Source organism: Rhipicephalus microplus, chromosome 2 (genome assembly GCF_043290135.1).
Source record: "Rhipicephalus microplus isolate Deutch F79 chromosome 2, USDA_Rmic, whole genome shotgun sequence".
Lineage (NCBI taxonomy): Eukaryota > Metazoa > Arthropoda > Arachnida > Ixodida > Ixodidae > Rhipicephalus > Rhipicephalus microplus.
The window spans coordinates 87,647,776-87,665,053 of record NC_134701.1 but is presented as its reverse complement, the minus strand read 5'-3'; positions in this window follow the sequence as shown (position 1 = coordinate 87,665,053).

Sequence of the window (17,278 nt, the reverse complement as noted above, 5' to 3'; positions counted from 1 at the left end):
GAGCCTCAACCGTATGGCTAAGACGCTGTCGAATCTCGCCCAGAGAACTGACAAGTTCCTATGCCTCTGAGTGGATACTTGCCTTTGCGTCCCGTTGTTTCTTTGTTTTCAAGTCCTGGCTTGCTGTCTGGTACAGTCCTTCTTTTAGCTGTGCGGTCTTGGTGGCTGAGTCTTGAGCATGAAATACTTGACATTGGCACTTCATGAAATCGCGATCCTTTTTGCCACATCTACATGATTGACGTGCATATGGCGATGCACCTGGCAAAAGGTTGGTGGAATACTCAGCCCCTATGCAGAGCCCTAAGTCATCATCATTCATGGGGAACAAGTAAATAGACTGACGCAAGACGTCGTTAACTGCAATAACTACTTGTTGCTTGTGGGTCATCTGGGCACAAGGAAGCCTGAACGTGAACGTGAAAGTTTCTGAACGTTCCTCGAAGTGCCTGCATAAATACATCAACGCAAACGATCTAAACGAAATTTTCCTTTGAAAGAACAAATTGTGGGTGATTATAACATTAAACTATCCCTCATTACTTCCTTTCTAAATTGTCGTTAGCTGTATATTAGATTTAATTGAGTTTATTACACAACAGCGTTGCGAGGAGACCAGGCAAAAAAGCTCCACTGAGCAGCTAGAGGGGAACCTTTAGAGAATATTGTGTAAAGAGTCTTTGTCATGCATACAGCACCAGCTTTTTACGCGAAAAAACAAATGACGCGAAAATGACATATCACGTTATGGCCACTTCTGCACGATCACGTAGAAGTTAGAGAATAAGCTATTATCAATACGGTATATTTTTTGTCGTTGGTTTTTCGGCATTTCAGATTTTCTGTGGGCCACAAAATTGCCTGCTTTTTATATAACGTCAACAGGCTTGAGGCCATCTCCTTTTAAATGTAATTCAAGTAGGCCTGCTGTCAATCTCATAAGCAGCGGCTCCATGCAGCAGCTGGCGAGAGAGATTGTGAGTTTAATAAAACAATTCCAGTTGCAGCATAGTAGTGTTTAGTCGTTTGTTCGCGTATACATCTCTCTGAGCTTATACTTCTAAGAAAGGAAGAGGAATGGAGCAAAATGAGCAGCTCTGCATGTGTGTGCTTCTTTGCAGTGAGAGATGTATATCTTCGACTTGATCGTTGAGTACGCTGTGCTCTTCAGTGGAGACACGATATGATCTTTGACGCAGTGGCTAGTGTAGGCCGGTGTCAACATGATGTTTTACTTGCGACATTCGGCCCAGTTGAGGTTGCGACATATCGAAATAATTCCGGAACTCATGTAGAAGATCAAGAAGGTGGGCATGTTTGGTGGGAGTGAGGGTATCGGCGATGGCGCTGGAAAATCTATCCTTGTACGACTCCTTGAGGGCCGAGAGTGTTTTTGGGTGGTCGCTGTAGTCATCCGAGGCATCAACTGAAGACGAAGGGTCGAGATCCTGCTCGCGGCCGAGACATTCCCCCGCAAGGAAAACGACTGGTGCGGAAAGCGGATTTAGTACGAACATATTGCTTCTTTCGGCGGCAAGGTCAATCATTGCGAAAGGCAGCGGCAGAGCTCGACGACTCGTGAAGATATTGCAATGCATAAAAAAAGACTGTAGCGCCAGTGTACGCATTGCATGAAACGGGAACAAGCGGAAATTTCCAGGTGGAATATCGGTACCTTCATGAATGAGCAATTTCGGCGGCTGGTGAAAAGCGTCAAGTAATTGGACGTCACACAAGGGTGAATACTCAACTTCCGCGCGTGCGCAGTTGATGATGGCATTATGGCGGGATAGGGAGTCCCACCCGAGGATGACGTCATACGAACAGACAGACAGCGAGGGGTAGACCACCAAAAGAGAACGATGAAGAGAGCGTTGTGTTGTATAGCTTTTATTTTTGCCTGGTATTTGGCGTGTTTTTCATTAATTCATGCTGGATCATTTTTGTTTTCTTGATCTGGTCTTAAGGCTGCACTGACGTCGAGGAATCGTGAAGTCAGGATCGTTGTCTGTGAATGGCCTCGCTACACAATGATGACTTACCTCTTGACTTGTTTCTTAGCAGTGGCGCGAGCAATATTTTCGACACTCTGGTACTTTTGGGTGGAAATTTCATTAACCTGAATAACCATAAAGCGACACAAGAACATCTCCATGCCATGACCCCAAACTCCCAGAGCATAATCGACGTGCGGCAGTTTGGTCACGATGGCATTGTATGCCGAACACCAGATCAGCAATGTGTAAAGGATCTTCCTAAGTGTTCTTCCTTTACTTCTATCCCGGTAAGTGCGTATATACCGCAACATCTCGCATGCACTGAAGCCATTGTGCGTGGCGTTGACGCACAACTAAGCCCTGCGGAGATGCTCTAGAAGCTGTCGGTGGCAGGTGTGGTCGCAGTTTACCGGTGCAATCGACTGCTTCACAATCAACGACGTCCCACAGTCAGTGATTGCGACTTTTGCAGGTACATCGTGCCCTTCAGAAATTAAAGCGTCGCATTGGTATTTAGAGTAGATCAAATAGCGTCCCGCCCATTGCGATGTCAGAACTGCAGGACGTTTGGACATAGCTCTCGTCGCTGCAAACCCGTGGGACGATGTCGTAGATGTGGTGAACTCCACTCAGATCAAGATTGAAAGGCGCAAGATTACTTGTGTTGCTTGTACAGTGGACATCATGCAGCTGCTTTCGAAGATTGCCCGATGCGCCATGAAGAAGTACAAATTCTAGAAATCCTAGACAAAAGGAAATGCTCTAGAAAAGAAGCCATTGCAGCTGTTAAGAAGAGAGCCATGGCTATGCTGGCGTTACAGCACGTCATTGATGTGAGGATAGTAATATCGTGCAGGCAGTTGAGGTTGCGGTAGGAACAGCTATGGCTACAGTTATGCACAAATCGGTAGCTAGCATCTCCCAATGCATAGCACAAGATTTCAGTAATCAAATTACTGAGCTGTTGATTCCAACTGCTTTGGGTAATCCTGAGCCCATTAAAATATCGACTACTATTGATGCTACTGCCGTATGTAATGGTGAGGTGAATAACGCGGATAACATCCAGGACTCCTCAGAGTGCATCACAAACGTTGAACAAGACCAAATGTTAAACCTAAATGTGTCTACTGACGTCGAGCTTGATGATCGGGCATAAAAACGCATCTGGTCCCCGTTGAACCATGACATTTCAAGTTCCCTTCCGTCAAATCCCAAAAAGACTCCGTCTAGTGAAATACTTGGAGAAAGTATTTGGAGAAAGCTATCTCGGCAGCTATTCTTACACAAAATATCGTCCCTGAGAGTTCTTCAGTAGAATTTTCGTCCTCTATTTGCTGCTCTTACTGATTTACATTCCCTGTGTAATAAACTAAATTCTCATTTAACCTTACTTCAAGAATCTTGGATTGCTCCTGATACTAGTATTCATTTTAACAATTACCGTTTGTTCAGACTAGGCTGCCCAACAAGAGGTGGCGGAATAGTGACAATGATTTCGAACAAACATTGCCACAAAGCCAAACTGATGTTGAAGTTCCTTTCCCTGGCATGCGAAATTTTAGTTGTAGGCTTAACTCTCCAGACCGGGCCGGTTTTATCAGTAAGTAAATGCTTACTTTCCTTCAGGCGTATATGACATTCAGCCGTTAGATACCTTAACAACCACGTGTGGAGGAAATATTTTACTAGCAGGTGACTTCAACTCCCACTCTGTTACATCGGGAGCAAAAACTGATACGTGTGGCAGCCGGTTGTGGCATTGGGTCCAAGATAATCATTTTCATGTCAGAATTCAGGAAGACCAACATACGTATGCAGTCATAATTCTTAAAGGGTTGGTGCCACAAAATTTATGGCATGCGTGTTCTTTGCCGTAAGCGTTTCCGTCAGCTCCAAGAAGCATGATGCACGCACCAAGAATCGTGTACTTCCGCTATATGATTCAATATTACTCTACTTATGTGGACCATTTTCGGTTTCGGTTTCGCGGGGCAGAGTTGGGCAGTGATGATGATGATGCGTGGCGCTTTGTGGCGCAAGGGCCAATTGATGGCCAAAGAGCGCCATTTCGATGAGTAGAGATGCGGACAATGATATGTTGCGTGGCTGTATAGGGGCCTTAAAATTCCTCACGATAATGCGGGTAAAAACATAAGTATTAAGATAATGACAGTGGCGTGATATGTATAGTAAAAAGGGTGACAATGGTTTTTATAATAAAAACATGTAAAAATATTTGGCACTGGCACAAGTGCCTCATCAGCGCCCTTGTGTCCAAGGGCTGCGAGGCAAGTGCTTTTAAATTTAGTCCCTGCAGCAGCAACCTCTCTTGAGAGGTCACGCTACGCAATGCCTGGGTATATTACATGGTAAAAACTGACATCTCCTAAAAAAGCTAGCAATGATTTGTGGGTGAAAAGTGGTTCCCTACCGACAAACATTGCGGGGTGTAATGGTATATGTTGTCGGTAGGGTAATGGAAAGTGTGGTCTTCTTAGAGTTTCTAGTTGTTTACATTGGATTAAAATGTGAAGAACTGTTAATGCCTCACCACATTTGTCACACAATGGTGGATCGCCACCGGACAAAAGATGTGTGTGTGTCGTGTATGTGTGTCCCATCCTGAGTCTTGTTAGTGTTACCTCTGTTAGATGTGATTTTGATACTGGTGGCCACTGGCCAAGGTGTGGCTTGATAACGTGTAGCTTGTTTTGTGTGTGTCTATACCACTTGCTCTGCCAGTAGTCCCTGAGCTTTTGTTTGAGAGACGGCTTAAGATCAAGGGGCGCAATTGATAAGGGTGTAGTGGTGGTGCTTTCGTGGACGGATGCAGCAAGCTGATCGGCCATCACGTTGCCTTGAATCTCACGGTGCCCTGGCACCCAGCACACTACAACTTGTTAGTTGAGTGTGTAGAGTATGAATAAAATGGAGTAAAGTGAGACGAGGACAGGGTTTTTTTTTAAGACTATGCAGAGGCGTTACCACACTGAGGGAGTCTGTATCAATTACTGCTTTTTGTATTTGTAATTGTTTGATGTGTTCAGCTGCCACAAGTATCGCGTAAGCTTCCGCTGTTCGAATATGGGCATGTTTAGTACCTTCTAGGAAAGACACATCGCAATCTATAGTCTGCCACTGCCATGGTGGCGGGTATGCAACAGGAGCCATTAAACTGTGTTCAAGTGACACTCCAGTGTTCTAAGCTAGACCGTTCAGGCGAACTGAGAAGGGCTGCCTCATCGAAGGCCTGTTTTCAAACAGAATGGAGCTCGACAAATCAATATTAGTAGAGTATGAGGGGTGCTTCTTGTCTGCTTTCACTTTAAGAAAATGAACGAAGGACATGTAAGTTCTCTGCAGATAAAGCGACCACTCATTTGACTCAACGTAAAGGCTTTCTACGGGGCTGGTGCGAAAAGCACCCGTAGAAAGGCGGATGCCCGAATGGTGCACGGAGTCCAGCATCTTCAAAGCACTTTTAGTCGCAGACTGATAAACAATGGCCCCATAATCTAAGCGGGTGCGAATGAGGCTTCTATACAGGTTCATCAGACATTGCCTGTCACTACACCACGTAGTACGTGACAATACTTTTATAACAATCATGGCGTTTAAACATTTTGTTTTTAAATAATTGAAGTGCGGTACGAAGGTCACCTTGTTGTCCAAGATTACGCCTAAAAATTTATGCTCCGCATGACAGACAGACGTTGATCGTTCAGTTCAATGTCAGGTTCTGAGTGCACGCCTCTCTTTCGGGAGAACAAGACACAGGTGCTGTTTTTTCTGGGTTCAGCCGGAATCCGTTTTCCTCTGCCCATTTGGAGACCTTGTTCAAACCTAACTGAACCTGCCGGTCGCACATTGCTAGCTTGCATGACTTAAAGCCAAGCTAGACGTCATCGACATATGTGGAATAGAACATGTTGCGGGGGATGGACAGGTGCAAGGAATTCATTTTGATAATAAAAAGTGTACAACTAAGTACACCACCTTGGGGTACTCCCGTTTCTTGCACAAATGTTTGGGAGAGAATACTGCCCACACGGACACGGAATTTCCGATTGGACAAGTAACTATCAATTATGGAAAGCATTCTACCGCGCACACCCATGTGAGACAAGTCTCTTAATATGCCAAAACACCATGTTGTGTCGTAGGCCTTCTCGATATCGAGAAACACAGAGAGGAAGTATTGTTTGTAGACGAAAGCGTCTCGGATCTGTGCCTCGATACGCACCAGATAGTCGATGGTGGATCTACTCTCTCGAAACCCACATTGGTATTGGTGAAGCAGATTGTGTGTTTCAAGGAAATATAAAAGTCGGCGGTTTATCATTTTTTCAAAAAAATTACAAAGGCAGCTGGTTAGTGCAATGGGCCTATAACTTGAAAGAGAGGAAGGTTCCTTGCCCTGTTTCAAAATAGGGATAACAATAGCCTCTTTCCAGGAAGCAGGAATGGTGCCCGAAAGCCAGATAGCATTGTATAGAGAGAGTAAAGTTTTTCGCATTTTGAGCGGCAGGTTTTTTAACATTTCATACGTGACACGGTCGTAGCCTGGGGCAGAGTTACTGCAACAGTTTAGTGATGTTTGTAGCTCAGCTAAGTTGAAAGGTTGGTTGTATGCCTCGTGATTTGTGCACTTGTATTCTAGTTTCTGCTTTTGTATCCTTGCTTTATATCTTTGGAAAGCTTCAGTATAGTGTGACGAGCTAGACACCTGCTCGTAGTGTGCACCGAGGAAGTTTGCTTGATCTTCCAGGCTATCACCCTGTGTGTTTACGAGTGGGAGTGAGTGTACTTGTCTTTCTGCTACTCTACAAACCATGTTCCAAACTTTAGCCTCTTGTGTATATGAATTTATCCCTGATAAAAACTTGTGCCAGCTTTCTTTTCTGGCCTGCCGACGCGTTCTCCTGCCTCGAGATTTTATTTTCTTAAAGCTCTCAAGGTTGTCCGCTGTCGGCGAGTTCCGCAGCAACCTCCATGCCCTGTTCTGTTCCTTTCGCGCATTCTGACACTCAGTGTTCCACCACGGAACGTGTCGTTTGCCGGGCAGTCCAGATGTTTGTGGAATGCACTTGGTTGCTGCGTCAGTAAGAAAAGCCGTGAAGTACTGCACAGCTTTATCTATGCCTAACCCGCATATGTCAGTCCAATTTAGGTGAGTAAGATTTTGAAATTGTTCCCAGTTGGCTTTGTTTACTAGCCATTTGGGAACATGTGGAGGACATTCATTTATTATTGGTGTACTCAAAACTAAAGGGAAATGGTCACTTCCGTATGGATTACTTATGACTTTCCACTGAAGTAATGGTACAAGTGAAGGAGATGCGATACTGAGGTCTATGGAATAGTAAGTTTTGTTGGCAAGGTTATAGTATGTTGCGTCTTTCCTATTCAACAGACAAGCACCTGATGAATTGAGGAATTGTTCAATGAGACTACCTCGTGCATCACAGCGAGAGTCACCCCACAGACTATTATGTGCGTTCAGGTCCACAAGGACCAGATAAGGTTCAGGTAGTTCGTCTATTAAAGACTAGAATTGAAATTTTTCAAGACGGTGGTGCAGAGGTATGTACAAAGAGCAGACAGTGACAAGTTTGTTTAGAATAACTGCTCGGACAGCCACCGCCTCGAGGGAAGATTTAAGGAGTAATTGTGTGCCTGCTATACCTTGACTAACTATAACCGCTACACCACCGGATGGTGGCATGCCATCATCTCTATCCTTTCGGAAGATTACGTAGTTACGTAAAAAGTTTGTGTTTGTTCGTTTTAAGTGTGTCTCTTATACACACAGCACTCTTGGATTGTGTTCATGGAGGAGTTCTTGTAAGTCATCGAGGTTTCGAAGAAGGCCTCGGTTGTTCCACTGTAATATTTCTGTCTGCATATTTAAACAAGAGAGATGCTGCTGTGTGTACAAAGAGTATCCTGTGTTGGAGTGAGCTCATTATTTCAGGATGCAGGACGGTTGTCCGGCCCCGTTATTGGTTTTTTGTTTTTCTTGGCGCGCTCCAAGGAGGCGCGCCGCTCTTTCGCTACCAAGGGTACCGTTGTATCCATTGCCTTCTCAGAGGCACTCGATGCCCGCACATGCGAGCCGGTGGTTTGGATTTTAGGCCTCACCTGGTGAGGTGAGGCCTTGAGACCAGAGGACCCTGGAGTCGCCGGCCTCAATTTGCTTGGAAGCGGAGTGGAATGAACTACTGCTGCCTTGGGGGCAGGCGCCGCAGCCGATGGCTCGCTCTGCGCTGGCCGAAGGGGTGGCGAGGGCTGGTGCGGCGTTGCCCCCTGACGCGCCGCATCAGCATATGTTGTGCCGTAAAATGGCGACACTCTTCGTCTTGCTTCTTTGAATGTGATATTTTCTTTGACTTTAAGAGTGATAATTTCTTTTTCTTTTTTCCAGTTAGGACACGAACGTGAATATGCGGCGTGTTCCCCGTCACAATTCACGCAGTGAGGCGTAGTAACACAGTTATCAGATGGGTGGCCGTGGCTACCACATCTTGCACAAGTTTCCTGACCCCGGCAGTTCTGCGAGCCATGACCAAATTGTTGACATTTATAACACCGTCTTGGATTGGGAATGTAGGGACGGACAGGGAGTTTGATGTAGCCTGTGTCTATAGATGAAGGCAGTGTGCATATGTGAAAGTGAGTAATAAATGTTTGGTAGGTATTTCTTTGTTGCCGCGTCTGATGACGATTCGTTTCACATCCGTGACATTTTGCCCTTTCCACCCTTCAAGCTGTTCCTGTTCAGACATTTCAAGAAGGTCTGCTCCTGAAACAACTGCGCGTGTGGTGTTCATTGATCTATGAGGTGAAACAAATACTGAAATATCACCAAATACTACGAGACTGCCAAGTTTTTCAGAGTGATGTTTTTCATGCAGCTCAAGTAGAAGGTCTCCGCTAGCCATCTTTGTAACCTTGTATCCTGGGCCAAAGACATCAGTCAAAAATTTCGCAACAAGAAATAGAGATATGGCTATGGGTTGTTTTGTTGAATTTTCGCTGTGCACAACATGGAATTTTGGAAAGCATTGTCAGGGTTGGCTGAAAATTGATATTTCATCGGTGCGTCCCCTCTTAAGCGGAAGACGATCTAGGAGACGGGGAAATGCAGGTGTTCCCATAGTAGTGTACTTTTTTTCAGCAGCAATGGCGACCACCCACCATGGAGTCCAACCAGGGGACGCTGAAGCACTTAATAGCATAAGGCTGCAGACGCCAGCCGTACATTGCCACTGTAGCCAAATATAACTACTCAAGGTTGAGTAATTACACAAGGTTAACCCTTGCCACCAGGAAAATTGGAAGTTAATAGAAGAGAGAAGTAGACAGGACAGACTAAAAAAGAGAGAGATAAAGACGAAGTTGTTGGGGAGAGAGATAGGAAAAGGTGACTGCCGATTTTTTCTAGGTGGGTTAGCCCAGGGGTGCCGTCTGCGTGAAGCCGGGGCCAAAGGGGTGTGTTGCCTGTGCCCGGGGGCCTTAAAGGTCCAATCACCCAGCGTCGGCTCAACCCCCAGGATCCCCTTTTCCCCGGACACGGCAAAGCGACGCACGTCTAGGCATGGGAGGGAGTCAAAACTCCCCCGTTAGCTCGGGTCCGTGGTGTCGCTACACACCAAACGCCTACTTGCGCAGGCGCCCCTGCGGGGGAGTTGGGCAGTGACGTCGATACATAGGTGGCTTGGCCATGTGATCACTCAAGGCTGTGACGCGCATCGTGCTGAATTTCGTCTGCTCTCGCACACAGGTGCCACACAAGCGTCAGCAAAACAGAACACCTTCGCAGGTTTCGACGCGTAGCACTTAGCCAAGAAGCGATCGAAATTCTGCGAGTAATACAGCAACCGGTGCACTGCTGGTACGTTGGGTACGCTCGTTTAGGAGATGGGGGAGGTCACTCACGTCACTACAGACCTGGTGTGATGTCACGACAACTGCCGTTGCTTCTCCTATTCTGACACGTCAGTGCTGCTGAGCAAGCGATAGGCCTAGATCACGAGATTGAGCATTCGGCTACACTTTTATAAGTGAATAAAAATATATTGTACGTGTTTGTAGGGTCCAACCTTTCGTGTGGAGAGTCCTTGTATACAGAATAAATTCACGACAAGCTTCGAATAGCCTCGAAATTCGGTAGCACCACCCCTTTAAGCGCTAGATTTAACTTTTACAAGCTCCAACCTTAACGTTTCATCTTGTTCAGTCGTCGATTGCCCAACAAACAGCGACCACTTACCGATTACTTTCGAAATAGAAATTCAGACAGCTTCATCGATCTCTATTACTGGTACGCATATGAACTACTCAAAATTTAAGGATTCCTTCCTTTTTTTTACTGTTTTCTTAGTCAGATAATAGAACGATGCCAAAGGCTCGAAGCTTGTACTCTTTATTAGAGAATTCCCGTGAGAAATATGAATTCGTGGTGTCGTCAGCTAATCATAACTCGAGTTCTTCTTGGTAGAATGACGATTTCTCGAGAGACTATAGGCGCAGGAAGGCAGCATGGAAAAAGCTTTTGTACACTCAGTGCCCGCAAAATTGGAAAGACTTTCAGTTCGCTGCAAGTGTTTTTAAAGGTACACTTACCAAGTCAAAAGAAGATTACGAAAGGCGGAAGTTCGATTATCTTTCTAAATCCTAGAATAAAAAAAGCGCTATTTAGATTCCTACGTAAAAAGAAAATGATACCGCAATCAATAAGTGCAGACTCTATCATTTTGTCGGCTGAATAAATAAAAGCTTCATTAAAGAGATTGGTAAGAGATTGGAGCAACATTTGTCCAGCTAACTATCACCACTTCCTTCACATGCGCTAAGGGACGAGGACTTCCCAGAAGTTTCCAGGTATGAATTGTCGCAGGTGTTAGCTAACTTGCCACCAGCGGCTCCTGGCCCTGACGGAGTTAACTCGTTCATGTTGAAAATGGTGCGCAATGAGTGCCAACAATACCTATTGGATATAATCAACTATTCTTTAAGTAATTCATGGCTCCCGTTGGAGTGTAAAATCGCAAAGGTAATACCAATACTGAAAGTTCCGGGTAAATGATACGTTTTGGATAACATTAGGCCCATTGCGTTAACCTCAAACTTTGAAAAAGTAGTTTAGAGAATCCTAAAAGTAGGAATAACAAATTTCATCATTGAGAGAGAAGTTCTGAATCCATCCCAAATTGGCTTCTGATCCGGATGCTCCATATAGCAGGCCCATATAGACCTTGAAAGTCGCATAAAATTAGCTAAGCGTGAAGGCAAATATGCTGTGCTCGTCACTCTCGATATAGCATAAGCATACGACAGCGTTGAGCATATAATGTTAATCAACCAGCTGCACAACCTCAACTTCCCGAACTATATAAAGTCATGGATAGCAGAACTTTTACGCAATGAAACGTTTTACTGTTACAAAATCGGCATCTCATCTTCCAAATAAGTGCAAACTAGAGGTGTACCGCAAGGCGCCGTCCTTTCCCGGTGCTGTTCAATATCCTCATTAGCTTTGTACCACAGCACTAGACGTCCACACTTACGTGTATGCGCACGACTTCGCATTTTTTTTCAGCAGCAGAGGGCATTCATAAGCTATTTCAAATATTACAGAGATACCTATCTGCCGTAGAAATGTGGCTTGACAGCTTACAACTGTATTTAAATGTCAAGAAATGTTCTGTTTTAACATTTCCTCTCAAAGACCCTTTTCACTATCCTATCCCTAAAGTAATGAATGTGAAATATGTGGGGGTGATCTATGACCAATCAATGTCTTGGAAGACACGCATTGAGTACATTGCAGCAAAGGAAGGTCATACGGTGGGAATATGAAGCAAAATCACTAATAGTCAGTTTGGTATGCGGAGAAGTACTCTTATCTCAGTGTATGTATATTCGCCCGGTGCTTGAGTTCGGGTGTCTGTTATACGCAGGGGCACCCGCCTACAAGATACATCCCCTGGTAGTCATAGAGAGACAAGCCTTGAGACTATGCTTAGGTCTCCCTAAGTTTGTTTCAATAAAAATCTTGTATCTGGAAGCTCGACTTCCCTCACTTGTGACCCGCTTGGAATTGGTAGCTACACAGGCATTTCTCAGGTTGTATGAACCGCCGGTAAGGCGCTTAGAAACAGGTTTTAATGAGCGTCCTGACTTGTTTTTTGGAAAATACTGGTCAAGATTTTGTATACTCCAAATTCTGGTTATACAGCGCTTTCTAGACTATTTAAACGTTCAAATTATTGTTGTTCCCTTCATAAGTACCATTAACAATGCTATTAAATTACAGTTTGATGATATATTTCCAAAAAATTCAGAATTGATGCAGCTCAGTTGTTTAGAAGCTATATTAAGTGATTACCTTGCACATACGCCAATACAAGCAGTCATAGCAGCTGATGCGTCACAAAGAGAAGAAAAATGTGGAATTAATATTTTTTTCTCCAGCCCTAGATTGGCCCACTTCAGTTCGCCTTCCAGATTTTGTGCCCATATTTGAAGCAAAATTTTTTGCGAAAATTTCAGCTCTCCGTAAAATAACTGCTTCAGTAAGGTCCACAATAATTTTAACGGATTCACTATCAGTATGTGCCTCCCTTACTGCAGATGAGAACTTGCATGCTCAGAGGGCTTTCAAAGCATAAGTTTCCTCGCATCTCAATCTGATCAAATTGGTCTGGGTTCCAGGACACATAAGGGCATTTGTATGAATGAAATGGCAGATGCGCCGGCCAAGTCATCTTTAAACGTGCCTGTTATTGAAGTATTACCGGCATCGAAATTCTTGATAGGCGCTAGATTAAGAAGAAATATGCTGTTAAAGGAATTTTATACACCTTCACTAACAGACATACCAAAATTCAAGCACTTATTATACCGTTGGAATAATAAAATATGTCAAACGCGAGGAACGAAAGTCGCGATCACTACACTGCGCTGTCGAATTCCCCAGCTAAATTTATGCTTACACAGAGCTGGTCTGGCAGCCTCCTCTCATTGTCGTGTTTGTGGAGTAAATGAGTCAACTGAACATTACCTCATTTATTGTAATAGATTCTCTGCCTTACGTAAAAACACTTTAGGTGCCGTTTGCCACCTTTTCGGAATAGATTTAAATGCTCAAAATGTGTTTTCTTTCGGGGCTTTGTCTCTAGGCCACAGCAACGGGAAGAGGGTTGACGCATTGCAGGAGTTCGTCAAAAGTTCAAAGACGTTCAAGTGTTAAAATCAGTGTTCGAGAGATTCTGAAATTTCCAAATTCATAATAAATCAAATACGATGCTTTATTACATTACACTACAGATTATTTACAATTCAACCATCAAATTTGTCTTGTTGCATCTTTCTTTTATTTCTCGTAAATTGATCAATTTTAACCTGCTAATAATGAAGAAATTTATGAAAACCAATCGGTTCTTGGCCGATCCCCCAGTGTGTGTATGCGCCACATCGTCAAGGATCTACTTGACTTCTTCGAGCAAGTTGCCCTTGTACGTTACATTTGGTGGCAGCGGTGACAACATTAACCCATGTTTACAAAGAGTATGGCTGCCGCAATGACAGCAACTGTCGGTGCTTCACAGATACACCCTACAGAAAACGACACGTCGTCGACGGCCCTGGAACCTCCTGTCCTGACTACGCAGGAAAGGTTGGCACAAGCAGCGGTAGCCCCAGTCTCATCACACATTCCGCCACCAGTGCCCCATCAGCCTCTTCTGTCGGAGTTTGAGGTCCAGGATACGCCAAATCACCCTCAACAGTCAAGCGCTAGTACCAGTCAACTTATACCTGACTGCCTGCAAGCCCTTGTTTGACAAGGTGAGGCTGACAGACGAGTCCTTATGCAAAATTTCAAAACTCACTTCGCTACCCGCTTGCTACTTCTTGAGGCCACCCTCGCCCAACATGCCCCGACGGTGGATGTCATCGCCGACCTAGCTGCGCGGCTCTCTGTCATTGAGGAGAAGTCTGTCCTTCAGCAACGTGTCTCTACTGCGGTCGAACGAAATATTGCCCTGTCAGCTCAGCCTCGGTTTTTCGGAGCACAACTTCCACTGCCTACCTTCGATAGCACCACGTCGTGGGCAGTATTTTTGGTGCAGTTTGAGTCTGTTGCTGCCCTAAACGGCTGGACAGTTAAAATGAAGCTCTGACGCTTGTTGTGTAGCTGCGTGGCGCCACCGTCAAATACCTCGACATTCTCAGTGGCGTACCAACTCTTTGGCGAGTGGGGGGGGGGGGGGGCTACGCTACCACACTCGTCAGCCGGTATATATATATATATATATATATATATAGAGAGAGAGAGAGAGAGAGAGAGAGAGAGAGAATTTCTTTGACGCACCAACATGTGCTGTGCGTTACCTCCCAACTTGCCACATAAATACAATGATGTGGATGGCAGCCTCCTCAACGGTAAATATTTGATCATTGAATGAAACTTCAGTGATAAAAACAGCTCACGAAAATTTCAGTTTTTAAATGTAAAGCACTCCTTGAGGAACCAAATATATTTTGAGAATTCCTATCGACTTATTTCAGCTTCTCATTGAGCTCGAGTCCACTGCTTCATTCGTCGCCTCTTTGCAAGCTGCTTCATCGATTCATGTTGCCGTAACCAAGGCTGTTCAGAATTATCTGAGATTAAAGCGGAAACCTTTCTTGGCGCTTCCCGTACGGCAAAACTGGAATACTTAGAAAGATTAGTCGCAGTCATCTGCTCTTGCAGCAGCTTCGACAGAGCAGCGGTGATGGAAATCCTTTTTGATGAAAGAAAATGATTTTCCTGAAGCAGCAAGTGCTTTGACGAGTTCATAAAAAGTTTGTTCGTTCCCATTTGAACTTCATCGGCAAGTCACACCAGAATAAAAATATGAACAAGTGATACAATGTATAGGACCCCTGTCCAGTGCTAGCCTTCTCTGCAGTGCTATTGCACAGGACGGAAAGCGTCGCAAAGAGCCTTCAAAGAATTTGCCTGTTCTTAAATGTTGGAAAATAATTACTACATTGCACCTTTGCCTCGTAACATTTTTCTTTTTCTCCTAACAATACAATTGAGTGATTACAGTGGTTAACGAAAATTTTGCTTTAGTTGTTGGTTTCCCCATTTTGTAGCCAACAGTGACCACTGTCGAAAGTGGTGGAGCTCAGCCCCCCCCCCAACTTTTCTCAGGGGGGGGGGTTGCGCCCTCCTTGCCCCCCCCCCCTGCTGATACACCTATGCCTCGAGTACATCCCGCAAGTCGTCCGCTCGAAATCTGAAGCTCTGGTCTCGGCGCTGGAAACAAGATTTGGCGACGGTCATCATGTCAGCTTTACCTCACGCAACAAACACGTCCGGCAAGGTCACTGCGACATTCAAGAGCCCGCTGCTCACGTCGACAGCTTGTCCCGGAAAGCCTTGTCGGGTTGCCCGAGCGCCATCGAGGGCAGGATCCCAATTGATGGCTGAAGCCCCTCTTCTTTCACTTGGCCCCTTCACCAAGATGCCAACTCTGCCGGTGAAGCTTTGAGATCCGCCGCAGCACGTTGAAGCACTAGTGAACACAGGGGCTGCATTCAGTTTTTTAGCGATGAGTTTCTTGTCTGGAAGATTTTTGGTGAGCCCTGAGCAGGTCGATCGACCCCATCTCGTCCTAGCAGACGGAGCCACTCTACCTATCCTCAGCGAAGTCCGGTTGATTGTGTGTGCGCTAGGGAAGACAGTGAGGCAGTGGTTCTTTGTTGTCTCAATCCTGTGTGTGCCAGTGATCTCAGGCTGTGAATGGTGCGCAGGGTTTGGCATTAGTTTGCAGTTTAACAACACTCATTGCACCATTGAACTGACATATACCGCTTCGACACCAATTCGAGCAAATGTTGAAACGTCCAATAAAGATTGCTCTTGGCAGTCATATTTCCCGTTGAAACGTGTTATTTACAGAACTGTTGACAAAGCGCGCTCCGTGCTCACTGACAACTACCGCATGATGAAAAGTCTGATTAATAAATTTTCTTCGAAAGTCGGCATTCTAATAACGGGCACAAATATGGCCGTGGGCCCAAACAGAAGGGAACAACCTGAAATTGGAAAACCATTCCTTTTTTCAATTATGAGATTCAGCTACCTCAGTTACTATCCCCTTGTTATCTGCTGCGTAGGTTTCTGTTTACAGCCCCTACAAGTCCTTTGTTGACAAGGGCATTCTTGTAGAAAGTACCATTTGTTCCCACGTGGAGGCGAAATCGCAATGCCATGGGCCCGCCATCGCTGTTCCGGCAAAACCTTTGCAGTGCTTGTCTTCAACCTGTGTCACAGTATCCTGTCCATGTCGTCAGGCATCGTCCTCGGTGCCTGTACCTACCTTGAAGCACCGTCTGTCGTAGCATTGGAGCAGCCCGTAGCACCTTCGCCACCAACTGCATCGCCCTTAGATTTGAACAAATTCAACTTCAGTCCCAACTTGACTCCGTCACAGAAAGCTGAGATTCGAGCACTTCAAACGGAGATCACGTGACTGCGTGGCGGTGTCACCCAGTAAGCTCGGCCACACTCCTTTGGTGCAATACAGAATCGACACCGGCTCCGAAGTTCCTGTTCAGCATCACCCGTGCCAAGTCTCTGCCTCTGCACGCGCAGAAATCACTAAGCAAGTGGACGGTATGCTTAAGCGTGGTATCATATCACGCTCGTCAAGTCCGTGGTCGTTTCCCGTGGTTACTGTGAGAAAGAAAGACGGCACGATCCGTTTCTGTGTTGACTATCGACGGTTTAACAGTGTCACCAAGCCTGACGTGTATCCACTCCCTCATCTTGACGATACCCCTGACCACCTGCATGGTGCCCGTTTTTTTTACCACGCTGGATCTTCTTTTTCGCTATTGGAAGGTGGAACTACACCCGAATGATGCTGAGAAAACCACCTTTATAACTCCGGGTGGCCTATACCAATTTAACCGCCTGCCATTTGGTCTCTTCAACACTCCTGCAACATTTTAGCAATGATTCGACCAGGTCCTTGGGCATCTCAAGTGATCGATGGCTTTGGTATATTGAGACGACATAATTATCTCTGCTTCCACGTTTCCCGAACACCACAGGCGCTTGGAAATGGTCTTGCGTGCTCTTAAAGACGTTCGTCTTTGCATTAAACCTACTCAGTGCTTTTTCGGCTTTTCGGAAGTTAGTTACTTGGGGCACGTATATATAGTGAGCGCCAAAGGCATCAGCCCTGATCCCACGAAGCTCCGAGCCATTGTCTGTA